Below are 14,198 nucleotides of genomic sequence, written 5' to 3'. Positions count from 1 at the left end.
TGCTGTCCTGGTAGGTTCACATCTAATGTACCTGGGGTAATGGGAATTAAGTGAGTTGCCCTGGGTCATGAGGAACAATGTGGGTTTGAACCCACAACCTTAGGATGCTGAAGCTGTAGTTTTTAACCACTGCGCCACACTTCCCCTCTCCTCCTCATGTCCCCTGGCTACTCATTTCCAGCCAAAGATTTTAGTCCTGGATTTCCGACAACCCCATTCTGGTGTGGTGAAGAAACTGTAGGACTGAGTTCAATGGGTAGAATCAAAACCTGCAACCAGAGCTCAAAGCCAGGACCAGCCAGAAAGCATCCCTTCTAGAACGGAAAAACTTGGTAGCTCCATGCCCTAGCCTTAGCATGTCTGATGTAATAAAGAATACAATTTTCTCAGTCATAAATGGAGCAGATAGGAGCGATGAGTCACAGAAAAACTCCAGCTATAGAGCACTGAGGTCACAGTTTAATCAAAAGATTATAGGTTCCAGAGGTCTGTTTTACATTGCATAGACATGAAGGACAAAGAGCAATAGGAAACAGTATAGAAAAAAAATAAATAAAGTGACATCCTGTTTCTTTTCTTTGGTTCTCTTCTTTTCTCAACTGCCTGCTGAGACTGTAGGTGGTTAAAAAAATGCGGCAGAAAATATTATAAGTGTAGTATATCCAGTCAAATCTTTGTAAATGCAGAAATAATAATTGTCTGGATGGAAGTAAACTTCTTTTTCCTTTTCAAAAAGACGCCTCAGCCCCACCACTCCACCGCTTATAATGTTTCATACCGCGGGAAGCATATTGTGGTGCTTCATCATTGGCTGTCAATTTTTGAAAAAAGTTTTCATCTAATTGTTTCTTTTTTCTTTTCTCTTGGGAGACCCTTGATAAAACACCAGGACGTGTGAAACATGTCGGGTCTGACTCCCTGGGTTTTTGGCTGAGATAAGTACTATCTACTTTCTAAATGATATAGACGGATAGAAACAAGTAAAATCAGTTTGAAATATTTATTCATTTTTAAACGAATTAAAAGAAAAAAGAAACAATTAGATGAAAACTTTTTTCAAAAATTGACAGCCAATGATGAAGCACCACAATATGCTTCCCGCGGTATGAAACATTATAAGCGGTGGAGTGGTGTGGCTGAGGCGTCTTTTTGAGACTGTAGGTGGGGCAGTAAGGACTGGCATAGTGTTCCAGTGTGTACGTCTTAGCTGTCCACCGCTGGCAAAAATTAGGGAAGGTGGCGAGCCTTTCATTTTTCAATAAGCAATTTTCTGTGATCTATTTATTAAAAATTTCTGTACCACTTGTAGTGACTGGGCTGTCAATTCGTAGTGGTTTACAGAATAAAATCCCAAATTAGGTACAGTTAATATGATAAACGACCATAGATCAGATACAATACTTTAGATCCCAGAACAATACAGTACATAAGATAAACAACTATAGATCATAGATCTGTTACAACCATAGATCAGTTACAAGTTAACAAACTTTTTATTTATTTATTTATTTGTTCATTTTTATAGCCCGTCCTCCCCAGAAGCTCAGAACGGGTTACAATAAAATTAGGTACTTGGAAATTCCCTAACTGTCCCGAAGGCTCACAATCTAGCTAAAGTACCTGAGAAAATAATTATTAAAAAGAAAAGATATAGCAATTCAAATAATAAAACTAAAAAGAATAACACTAAAGTAAATCAAAACCTCAAAGACCCAAAACAGTCCAAGCAAGACAGCCAAGGAGGAGGCAGGTCATAGCTGATATTGAAGTCCGATGGAGCAGGTACAGCCACAGGCCCAACAGACAACAGGGCCAACTCGTCGGGATCTCAAGGCCAAGAGCAAACGCTGAAGACAAAAAGGCAGGTTGGCCACAGCAGATCCACAGATGCCAAATCCTGTAGTCTCCAGCAAACCGTCTCCAGCCCCAGAAGAAAGGTGCACAGCGGTGGCATGGGAGGGATCTGCGCCAAAACAACCACAGTCTCAGGGCTGTGTAATAACTTGAGTGTAATAACGTTCCTTCCCCATGTCACACCCATGTTACTAGCAGTAAATTTATCAGCTAAAGAAAGGGAAATAAAGACTCTGCTATTCAGGAAATTTGTCAAGACAAACTAATGCCATACCTATATTTAACAGGTTGGCACGCGTAATGCCAACCTGTTTACCTACCCTTCCCCAAAGGGATGCACCTACAAAAGATTCTTCAATAGAACTCTCTCATGCCAAGCTGGCAGATGGACAAACTGCCTGACCACCCTCATCTCATCTGCCCCATCTTACTCATCCTTCAGGAAATCTCTCAAATCTTTCCTCTACGACAAATTTCTTGAAACCCCCCCCCCCCCCATCACCAAATAATCAAATACTTCCATCCTGTAATTGATACTGGTTGTCTTCTTGACATTCACCACCCTGCATTGGTTTTGTACACTGCTTTGTTCTTTATAAGCCTCTCGCACTGCCTCTCCACTATATAAATATCTCTGCTGTATATGTACAGTCTCCTGCATGGTAAATCTACATTGTTCTTCGCTGTATAAACACCTTTACTGAATATGTACAGTCCTCATTGTATCTTCGCTGTAAATGTACAGTCTCTTACACTGTAAACTGCTCTGAACTGTTTGTGGTACTGCGGTATATAAAATAAAGTTGTTATTATTATTATTATCTTGTAAATTTCTGAATAAGTCACAGTCTTGTAATTAGTATCTGATCCTGTAATTCTGGAAAGGTCCGGCTTGCCTCTTTTGTAATCCGCCTAGAACTGCAAGGTTAAGGCGGAATAAAAATCACTAATGTAATGTAAACAGGATTGTCTTCGTTTTTTTTTTCTTGAATCTACCAACATCCGTTTCCATTCTAAGATCCACACAGGAGCCGTAACTAAGAACATTCTCGTCCTGTTACGCTCAAATTTAAAGTCTTTGTATGAGGGAATTTCTGACGAGGGCTCTTGACCCAAGTGTAAGGACCGTGGTGGAACGTATTTGTGCAGTCTGGTAAACAGACATTGCAATTCCAATAGATGCAAGACTTCTTTGAAAGTAGGCAGCAGCATAAACTTGGATTTTACTCTGCTCTCGGTTGGAATCCAGTGAAGTTTTTTACAACGGGGTGGCGCTCACCTGCCTGGATCTTGCCACTGCGTTTTGCACTGTTTGAATTTATCGGATCATATACATTACTAATCCCAACAGAGCTGCATTACCGTATTCAATAACAGAGATAACTAGAGAGAGCGCTATAGTGGTCATCACCTTGAAGGAAAGATACGGTTTCAGACCTCTGATCCAGTACAATTTTCCATATTTGTTCTTAACGATGCGCTTGACCTGTAGAGACATGTCAAGACTAGGGTCCAACCACACACTTAGGTTTCTCACCCCTTTAGGTGCCTTTCAGGGTTAGCTGGTATCTTGGACTTTGCCCTCCCCATTTATTAATGAACAGTAATTCAGTTGTGTCCTTATTTGCTACCAGTCCATTAGCTTGAAGCCATCCAAATATTTCCTCTAGCCCTATTTTAATCATCTGTTTAGCCACCGCCTCCGGTTCTGTCACAGGGATGATCAGCTGGACGCCATCTCCATATATGTGGCATTCCTAGCCCAAGTTTCTAATAAATTGCCCCAATGGTCTTAGGATTATATTGAACAGTATGGGGGATAATGCTGATCCTCGGCAAATTGCTAGAATCATATCTCTCCATTGGCTGTTTTCCCCATGCCATTCCACTCTTGTCCTCCTATTGGAAATGAAGGATTCTATCCAATTTAAGACCCCTCCCCCAGGTCTATTTCCCAACATTGCATCCCCAGCAGCGTATGTTGGACCAAGTCGAATGCTGCTGAGAGGTCTAGAAACCCCAGCAGAATGTATACATTCTCAGGCCAGGATTCTCAAAAACCCGCATTAAAAAGCGACGGTCTGCTAATGCAGCCGTTTTGATATCAAATCTAAAAAAGGGAGACATTCTCAAAAAATCACACATGCAATTGAGGTCAGTGATAGTGATGGGCACATGTGCAGAAAAAACACTATCAAGAAAAAATATACCCCCAAACACAACAACAGTGGGAGAGATGTTCAATCTCTCCTGCTGTCAACCAACAACCCCAGCCGCTGCAGCAGGAGAGATGCCCACAATCTCCCGCTGCCCCAAAAAACCCAGCTTCGACCTCCCCTGCAGCAGAAGAGATGCCCATACTCTCCCGCTGCCCTAAAATCCTTAACATGATGCGACGTGACCCAACCCCCCTCCCCATGCAGTGGGAGAGATGCCCTAAAATCCATGCTGCGACCTGACCCCCCTTCCCCCCTGCAGCGGGAGAGATGCCCACTCTCTTACACTGGTAAGTGACCCCTCCCCCTTACCTCAAATAGATAACCCGGAGGGACACTGACTCCCTCCTCCCAGCTGTCTAAAATGGGCCTTCCCCTCCCCGATGCATCCTGAGGTTGTGGGTTCAAACTCACACTGCTCCTTGTGACCCTGACAGTGATGAAGTAACAGAATTCACAGATTCTGAGGGTTCAGAACCTGAGCCACAATATGAACACTTCTTGCATGGCCCCTGGAATTGGTCTGACACTTCCATCTCATTTCACATCCACAACATGAAAATGTTTTGTAATGCTGCAATCTGGTTGAAAATTTCCCTCCTTTGTCTGGTTTCAAGTTTACTAAAATTTGATATCATAGAAACATAGAAATTGACGGCAGAAAAGGGCCATAGCCCATCGAGTCTGCCCATACCAATGACCCACTCCCCGACTTTTACTCCCCTATAGATCCCAAGTGAATATTCCATTTTCTCTTAAAATCTGACACGCTGTTGGCCTCAATCACCTGCTGAGGCAGCTCGTTCCAATGATCGACCACCCTTTCGGTGAAGAAGTACTTTCTAGCATCACCTTGAAATTTCTCTCCCCTGATTTTCAGCGAGTGTCCTCTGGTTACCGAGGGCCCTGTAAGACTGAAGATATCATCTTTCACCTCTATACGCCCCGTGATATACTTAAAGGTCTCAATCATGTCCCCCCTCTCTCTTCGCTCCTCCAGTGAGTACATCCGCAGTTTTTTTTAGCCTTTCTTCATACATGAGATCCCTGAGCCCCAAGACCATCCTGGTAGCCATTCGCTGAACCGACTCAATTCTCAACACATCTTTCCGGTAGTGTGGTCTCCAGAATTGAACACAATACTCGAGATGAGGTCTCACCATGGATCTGTATAGCGGCATTATGACTTCAGGTTTTCTGCTGACAAAACCCCTACGGATGCAGCCCATCATTTGTCTTGCCTTGGGCGAAGCCTTCTCCACATGATTGGCAGCCTTCATATCATCGCTAATGATCACTCCTAAATCACGTTCCACCGTGGTCCTGGACAAGGTTTCACCATTTAGTGTGTAAGTTCTGTGTGGATTTTTTTTGCCTAGGTGCATTACTTTACATTTTTTAGCATTGAAGCCTAGCTGCCAAGTTGATGACCACTGTTCCAGCTGCCGTAGGTCCTGCGTCATAAAGTCAGGCACACTGCTTTTGTCTACTATGTTGCATAGTTTGGCGTCGTCGGCAAACAGTGATACTTTTCCTCTAAGCCTTTGGGTCAAATCTCCTATGAATAAATTGAATAGAATCGGCCCTAAGACGGAGCCCTGAGGTACTCCACTCGTCACTGCTGACGTTTTGGAGGGGGTACCATTTACCATCACCCTTTGAAGCCTACCATCTAGCCAATCCCTTATCCATGTAGTGAATGTATCCCCTAATCCCATCGATTTTAGTTTGTTCAACAGCCTGCGGTGTGGAACGCTATCGAAAGCTTTGCTGAAGTCCAAATAGATCACGTCCAGGGACTCCCCGGCATCCAGATGACTGGTCACCCAGTCAAAGAAGTCAATCAGATTAGATTGGCAGGACCTTCCCCTGGTAAATCCGTGTTGGTGTGGATCACGTAAATTTTCTTCGTCTAGAATTTTGTCGAGTTTCTGTTTGATCAGTGTTTCCATGAGTTTGCACACTATGGATGTAAGTCTCACCGGTCTGTAATTTTCTGTCTCTGTTCTGCAGCCCTTTTTGTGGAGTGGAATTACGTTAGCTGTTTTCCAGTCTAGGGGTACTTTTCCCGTGCGTATGGAAAGATTGAAGAGCAAGGATAGTGGTTCAGCCAGAACTTCACTCAGCTCTCTGAGTACCCTGGGGTGTAGATTGTCAGGTCCCATGGCTTTGTCTACTTTGAGTCTTGAGAGTTCGTGGTAGACGCTACTGGGTGTAAACTCGTAATCATGAAACAGGTCATTTTGGCTGTCTCTTATCTGTAGTTGTGGACCAGCTCCCGGTGCTTCACAGGTGAATACTGAGCAGAAGTATTCGTTTAGCAGTTCTGCCTTGGTAGTATCAGATTCTGCGTAGTTTCCATCTGATTGCCTAAGGCGTTCTATCCCATCTTTGTTTCTCTTCCTGTTGCTAATGTACTTGAAGAAGGATTTGTCCCCTTTTTTAATGTTCCGTGCTAGATCTTCCTCTGTTCAAGTTTGGCTTCCCTGACTGCCTTTTTGACAGCCTTAGATCTGGCCAGATAGTCTTCTTTTGCCTCCCTTTTCCCAAGATGTTTGTAGGTGATAAATGCTTCTTTTTTCTTTTTAGTGAGGTCCGAAATTTCCTTACTGAACCATTGTGGTTTTTTGTTTCTCCGGCGTTTGCTTACTGTATTTATGTAGCGGCTAGATGCTTCGTTCAGGATGGATTTTAGATTTGACCATATAGTTTCCGGATTGTCAGTTTCTGCATGGTTTTGCATCTCCTGATGGACAAAGTCTCTCATGTGGTCGAAGTCTACGCCCCTAAAGTTGAGGACCCTCGTTGCTGTGTTTGTTTTAGAGAAGCCTTTCCTGAGGTTGATCCATACCATGTTGTGGTCACTGGAGGCCAGCGTCTCTCCCACTGATACTTCTGAGACACTGTCTCCATTTGTGAGTACCAGGTCCAGTATTGCCTTTTCCCTGGTGGGCTCTAATACCATTTGTTTGAGTTGTGCACCCTTAATGGAGGTTAATATTCTTCTGCTACCACACGTAGTCGCGGAGAGGGTGTTCCAGTCTGCATCTGGCATGTTGAAGTCCCCTAACAGTACTGTGTCACCACGCAAAGTGATGTTCTCTATGTCCTCAATCAATTCCTTGTCTTTGTCTTCCTGTTGTCTCAGAGGCCTGTATACCACACCGAGGTAAAGGCATTTTTCATTCCCTCTGGCCAGGTTTACCCAAAGTGATTCCCCTGTGTAACTAACCTCTGTGATCCTGGTAGTTTTGATATTATCCTTAGTGTATAGTGCTACCCCCCTCCTAATTTGCCCTCTCTGTCCCGACGAAGTAGATTGTAGCCTGGTATAACCATATCCCACCCATGCGAGTCTGTGAACCAGGTCTCGGATATCGCTACTATGTCAAGGTCCGCATTCCTTATCTCTGTTTCTAGTTCCAGGATTTTGTTGCCCAAGCTGTGTGCATTAACATACATTGCTTTCCAAATTTGTGATGAGATGCCTATCCCCTTTAGTGTGACCCTTGTTTTTTTGTGTATACTATGGGTACTTACCTTAGGCTCAGAAGTGTGGGTTTTACTTGCTTCCCCAGGGTGGATCCTTGCTGCTCTGATATGTATGTATGAACCCTCCCCCAACTTACCTAGTTTAAAGCCTTCCGAAGTAGGCGTGCTAGTCGATGTCCAAAAACTTTCTTGCTTCTCTTTGTTAGGTGTAGTCCGTCAGGTCCCTGTAGTCCTTGTAGCGCCTCTCCGCAAATTTCTAAGCGGCGTACAAAGGTAAAATAATTAAATGTAGGGGAATACATATAAATCTCATAATCAGATGTAAATTATCATAGAATAGGTTAGGGTGAAATACAATAATTGATAGGATAGCAAGATTTGGATGGTACATACAATAGGGAGGGAATGATTCCATCTGTTCAGTTTAAAATTATTGGGAGATTACAAATCAAATGCATTTTTAGGTTCGATTTTAAATTGATCCAGAGAAGATTCCTCCCAAAGATGTGATGGCAGAAAGTTCCATAATAGGGGGGCATTAACAGAGAATCAATTTACAAGTGGTATTGTAGACAATTTGACGTAATGAGGGTATGACTAAAAGGTTTTGATTGTGCACACCTCCATTGTGTGTGCATTTTTAACCCTATCTGGGTTAAAAAGAGACAGCAACAGTGGGAGAGTGGTCAAGTTAGGGGGGGAGGTTGAAAGGACGGCGGTGATTTGTTGCCAGGTCATGCCTCTCTTGTCACCAACCTGGAACCTTTTTCAAATGAGCAATCAAACTGCTGGAGCAGCAGCAACAGCAAACCAGGACTCCAAGCAGAGGCTGGATTAGTCATGAGACTGAAAGAGGGTTATTCACGCTCCCTCAAACAGTGTGTCTGACATGGCAGCCCAATTAGATCTGTAGAAAGAAAACCCAACAAACAAGCAGCAGAGCAGGTCTAGTGACTCAGTAATAAGAATACTGTCAAACAAACAACTGCACAGATGCCAAGTTACCCAGTTTCAGGCTGGAGATTTTGGAACAGTTCTGGATTGCTGACTACTCCATTAGGGTGCATTATGGGACCTGCAGCACTGATTTCAATGGGCAGTTTTGGTCACTACAAATCCCACACCACTTTGGGATGTAAGATCAAGATTTGCACTGGCCAAGAAGTCTCTAGCCTAGATCTGGGTTACTTGGACATCTTTGCAACTGGATCTGTTCTTCCATTCTCCTACCAGACCAGGGCTCAAGATGCTACAGAGAAAGGGGAGAGAGAGGAAAGCCTCAGTAATTACACAATGACACCTAGTGGCTGGACACAGGGGCAGATTCTCAAAACTAAAATCTGCCTTTAATGTGCACGCTAAACCGTGTCCAGGTGATTTAGTGTGCATGTATTTTTAGCAGCAGATTATCAAAACGGCTTAACGAGGTCTTTTCTGAGTTTTCTAGCCGTCTCCAATACTGCCAAGCAAATGTAGTACAACGAGGTCATTAATATTAAAATGATCACTGCAAATGATTCTCTATAAATCGCCGAGTGATTCTCTAACTTAATTGTTTAATTAGATGCTGATAAGCTTTAACAAGCAATAATTGCCAATTATTGGAGTTAATTAGCAATTGGCTCATTCTGTATCCCAGTTAACATAGACTCTGTGGGCTAAATTCTCAAAAATATGTGTTAAAAACCGATGGGCCACTGTCACAGCTGTTATAGTAGCGATTTTAAAAAAGTGAGTTATTCTCCCAAAAATGCTTATGTAAATGAGATTGGCGGACAGTAGCAAAGATTTGCAAAATTTGCATGTGCCCATTGCTGGTGATAGTGATGGGCATTGGGCACCTGCGCAGCCAAAATTTACCGGCAGGTCTGAGCTGTCTTCACCTTACTTTCTGATCAGTGCCTGAGTACTGATTGGCTCAAGCACTGACAGGAAAGTAAGGTTTGACAGCTCAGACCCCCTCCCCCCACCATGCAACCCCCCTCAAATTGAAGTTCAGCAGGAGAGATGCACACTTTCTCCTGCCACGTCGCAGTCACCCGACACTGGGTGCACCAGGGAGGGGCCTGAAGCTCTGATTGGCCCAGGTTGTTTAAGGTCCCTTCTGTGGGAGGGACCTTAAGCATCTGAACCAATCAGAGCCTTAGGCCTCTCCCCATAGGAGGGGCCTTAAACAACCTGGGCCAATCAGCACCTTAGGCCCCTCCCTGGTGTATCCCAGGATGCACCGGGAAGTGGAAGGCCTGCCATTTTGAAGAAGCAGGCCTTCTGGCCGGAGTAGGCATCCTTCTGGCCAGCAATCTAAGTAAAGTAAGGGCGCAGAGTGTGGGGGTCATCGGAGGCATATTGGGGGGTTGTGTGGCGGCGGGAGAAAGTGGTCATCTCGCTTGCTGCCGGGGGGTGCAGTTGCTTGGTGATGGGAGGAAGTGGGCATCTCTCCTGCTGCCGGGGGGTGTTACTTTGCAGTGGGAGAGAGTGGGCATCTTTTCCGCTGCCGGAGGGGTGTATTGCTTGGCAGCAGGAGAGAGTTGGTATCTCTCCTGCTGTCGGGTGGAGGGTTGCTTGACTTTGTTGTTGGGTGGTTTTTATAGGGGGAGGTTGTGTTTATTCTGCGCAGGTGCCCAATGCCCATCACTATCACCAGCAATGGGCACATGCAAATTTTGCAAATCTTTGCTACTGTCCGCCAATCTCATTTACATAAGCATTTTTGGGAGAATAACTCACTTTTTTAAAATCGCTACTATAACAGCTGTGACAGTGGCCCATCGGTTTTTAACACATATTTTTGAGAATTTAGCCCACAGAGTCTATGTTAACTGGGATACAGAATGAGCCAATTGCTAATTAACTCCAATAATTGGCAATTATTGCTTGTTAAAGCTTATCAGCATCTAATTAAACAATTAAGTTAGGTGCATAACTGACTTTATTCTATAAATTGCACATGAAACAGATGACTCGAATACTGGTTTTACCCTTCTTAAGGAATTAGAGCTCTGACTCTATTGCATGCAAAGAGGTAAATCTTGGATTAGATCAGTCTGTTCTGGAAAATGAAACCAGCTGCTAGCTGTACCCAGGGACAACTTGCAGATCATTGTCAGGATTTACGATTACAATCAGAAATGACGGCTTTTCAGCACAGTCTTTTTAATCAGTGCATACCCATCTGTTCAGGCTGATTAGCAGATCTGGCTTTTTCTGGGCCACAAATTAATTACTAAAGGACATGCTAGTTACACCACTGATAGTGCCAGATGGAAACTGCAGTTATCACAGAGTGGCAAAGTCACTTTCTTCTGTGTTGTAATAACTAGGTAAAATCATTCATGTTACATCACAACTGTTAAAATCAATCCTATTCAGCTCAAAAATATCAGTACAAAAACTTGTCTTCATGGTCCTCCTTTTCACTTGTGGATCCAGAATGCTCAAATGCATTTCCTGAGGAGCGCAAGTTAATTGGCATTCGATGTGTTACTCTGGAAAAAAAAAAAAGTAAGGCGTAGTTATTTAGGTTAGCTTATGGGCCATTAGAGCTATTGCTGTTTATAATTATATTTGTATGGTTTGATTTTGTGAACCGATATGTAGCCTCTCTGGGAGAGAGGGTATAATAATAAATATTTTTATTTTATTTATTTATTTAAAACATTTATAGATAGATTGTGAACATGCCGGGACAGACAAGGAAAAATGCTTGAGCACCTGAATAAATTCATATAAACTGTTCTAGCTCCCCTGGAAGAGCGGTATAGAAAATTGAATAAATAAATAGCCCACATATCGCAAAATCTAGGCGGGTTACAAAAATACACATACATAAATTAATAAACAAACACTTCAATCATCAAACAAAATAGAATTACTAAAATCAACTATATAAAAATTTAAAACAGAATCAATACTGGCACAGTACTTTCCCATCATACATTTGCAAAAGCTTCCCTGAAAAGGTAGGCCATCAAGGACGTACGAAAAGATAAAAATAGTGAAATTTGGTGGATATTGCCAGGTAGTGCATTCCACATTTGTGGACCTATTACACTAAAAACCCTTGCATGACAGCTCAGCTTCAATGCCAAAAAATGCAAAGTTATGCACCTGGGTACCCAAAATCCATGCAGGACTTATACCCTTAATGGCGAGATCCTAACAAGAACGGTAGCAGAACGGGACTTAGGGGTGATCGTCAGTGAGGACACGAAGGCTGCCAATCAAGTGGAGCAAGCTTCTTCCAAGGCAAGACAAATCATAGGTTGCATACGCAGGGGTTTCGTCAGCCGTAAGCCTGAAGTCATTATGCCTCTGTATAGATCCATGGTGAGACCCCACCTGGAATACTGTGTGCAATTCTGGAGGCCGCATTACCGTAAGGATGTGCTGAGGCTGGAGTCGGTCCAGAGAATGGCCACCTGGATGGTCTCGGGACTGAAGGATCTCCCGTACGAAGAACGGTTAGATAAATTACAGCTCTACTCGCTCGAGGAGCGCAGAGAGAGGGGAGACATGATTGAGACGTTCAAGTATCTCACAGGCCGCATCGATGCAGAGGAGGATATCTTCTTTTTCAAGGGTCCCACGGCAACAAGAGGACATCCGTGGAAAATCAGAGGCGGGAAACTGCGTGGTGACATCAGGAAATTCTTTTTCGCCGAAAGGGTGGTTGATCGCTGGAATGGTCTTCCACTTCAGGTGATTGAGGCCAGCAGCGTGCCTGATTTTAAGACCAAATGGGATCGACACGTGGGATCTATTCGCAAAGTAAAGGCAGGGGAGGGTCATTAGGGTGGGCAGACTGGATGGGCCGTGGCCCTTATCTGCCATCAATTTCTATGTTTCTATGAATTGTAGATTGGGCAATAGACTTCAAAGAGGGAGCTCCTAACAAACCTTGCAGCTCGGAACGCAGTGTAAGAGAAGGTATCTACAGTACCATTAAATCAGAAATTGCCTTTGGCAATGATTGCTGAACGGCCTTAAACACCAGCACCAGGATCTTAAACTGAATCCTCCAGGACACTGGAAGCCAGTGTAACTTGATCAATAATGGAGCTATAATATGTTCTTTGCAAGAGATGCCTCCTATTGCTCTTGCGGCCACTGGTGCTGGCTGTTCTTTACCTCAACATAGCTCTTGTCAGGCACTTAGGGCTGTCATTTCATACTGGCGCCCTGCCTTCTTATTTTTCTCCTTGCCACAACCCTCTGTTGTAGTTCCTTCCTATTTCTCCTACTGTAAACCGCGTCGAGCTTTACGAATGTGGAGATGATGCGGTATACAAACCTAAGGATTAGATTAGATTAGATTAGATTAGAATGTGTTTAACGACAAATTTTTAAAAAGGTTTTAGGAATTCCAGTTCTCTAGAAAAGTTAGTTTTGGAGGCTGATAAGGGAGCATTATGCTGTGTGGTATAGATAATCAATTATTTACTCTTTCATGACATACGAAGTCTAGGGGACCCTCATATAGCAAAATACATAGGAGAAAATATTTTTTCTCTTAGTCTGTATTAAGGCTCTGGAACTCTTTGCCAGAGCAAGTGGTGAAAGTAGTTAGGGGTAAATTCAAAAAATGGTGCATTTGGGGAGAAATTCTAGAAACGGTGCCTAAGTTAATTGACAAATGCCGCTTAAAATGGCAAAAAAACCGCAAAGTTAAAGTGCCTACTGGTGCTTAAATAATAGGTGCCAGAATTGCGCCTATGTGGGCACTTTACAGCACTTAATACCACTGTGGGTGTGGCCAACACCAGAAATAGCGTTAGGCATCGTAAAGCGCCTACATACGTGCTGGAAAAATAGGCCTGGAAAACCCTGGCCTATATTTCCGGTGCCTGTCTTTTCCGTAGGCGCGATTCACTTTGTGGTGACGTCACGTGCCTTCGCATTTAACTTTAGGTATGAGTAGGCTCCAGAAAAAGGAGACTAAACAACTAGGAAAGAACATTAGATCACATAAATTTGGAAGAAATTACGTGTCGGTTCTCTGAGGAAGCCTGGAAACGCGTCAGAACCTGGAAGAATCAGACCTTTAAGATGAGTACACAATAGTTTTTCGTATTATTCAACATTTATAGTAACTGGAGTGTTCACCAATATAAAGTTTGAAGTGCAATGATTGAACATTGAAGACACTGCCTTCGGGGGTTTCATCCCATTGTGATCTTCTTTTTACCATCCGAGTGGTTCTGAGCACTGCTAACTATATACAGATTAAAGCATAGGGTGTTTTCATATTTGTATCTATTTCACGTATCACCCACGTGGTTACTCCTTATTCCAGGTTCATATTTTGGGTATTCAGAAAAAGGAGGATAGATGGAGACATCTAGGTTTTTACTTTCATTGCTTTCAATGGAAATAAAACCCAGATGTCTTAATCCGTCCTCCTTTTTCTGGAGCCATATGGTAACCCTAGGTATGAGCATTTTTTCTAGCTCAAAGGCTGGCGTAAATGCTTGCATCTGAGTACTGGCAGTTAGGGACATAAAGGATAGTATTCTGTAACATTGCAGCTAATTGCCTGGCATGCCTACTACCACTGTTAATTATTTCTATAGCGCTAATATAGACCACAAGAGGACATCCGCTCAAACTCAGGGGAGGGAAGTTTCGTGGAGACGCCAG

At 43.3% G+C, this 14,198-nt stretch overlaps 1 long non-coding RNA gene across 2 annotated transcripts in view; it reads right to left on the bottom strand.

Moving 5' to 3' along the window:
- Positions 1-10,534: 10,534 nt before the first annotated feature.
- Positions 10,535-14,198, bottom strand: part of LOC117349472 — a 61,898-nt gene continuing 58,234 nt past the window's right edge. For both annotated transcript variants that reach the window (XR_004537167.1, XR_004537166.1), the window contains one exon: positions 10,535-11,047. This is a non-coding gene — a long non-coding RNA (uncharacterized LOC117349472). The remainder of the gene's footprint in view (positions 11,048-14,198) is intronic.

The sequence above is a fragment of the Geotrypetes seraphini genome, chromosome 15 (assembly GCF_902459505.1).
Source record: "Geotrypetes seraphini chromosome 15, aGeoSer1.1, whole genome shotgun sequence".
Taxonomy (NCBI): domain Eukaryota; kingdom Metazoa; phylum Chordata; class Amphibia; order Gymnophiona; family Dermophiidae; genus Geotrypetes; species Geotrypetes seraphini.
This window is presented reverse-complemented; position numbering and strand designations above follow the sequence as displayed.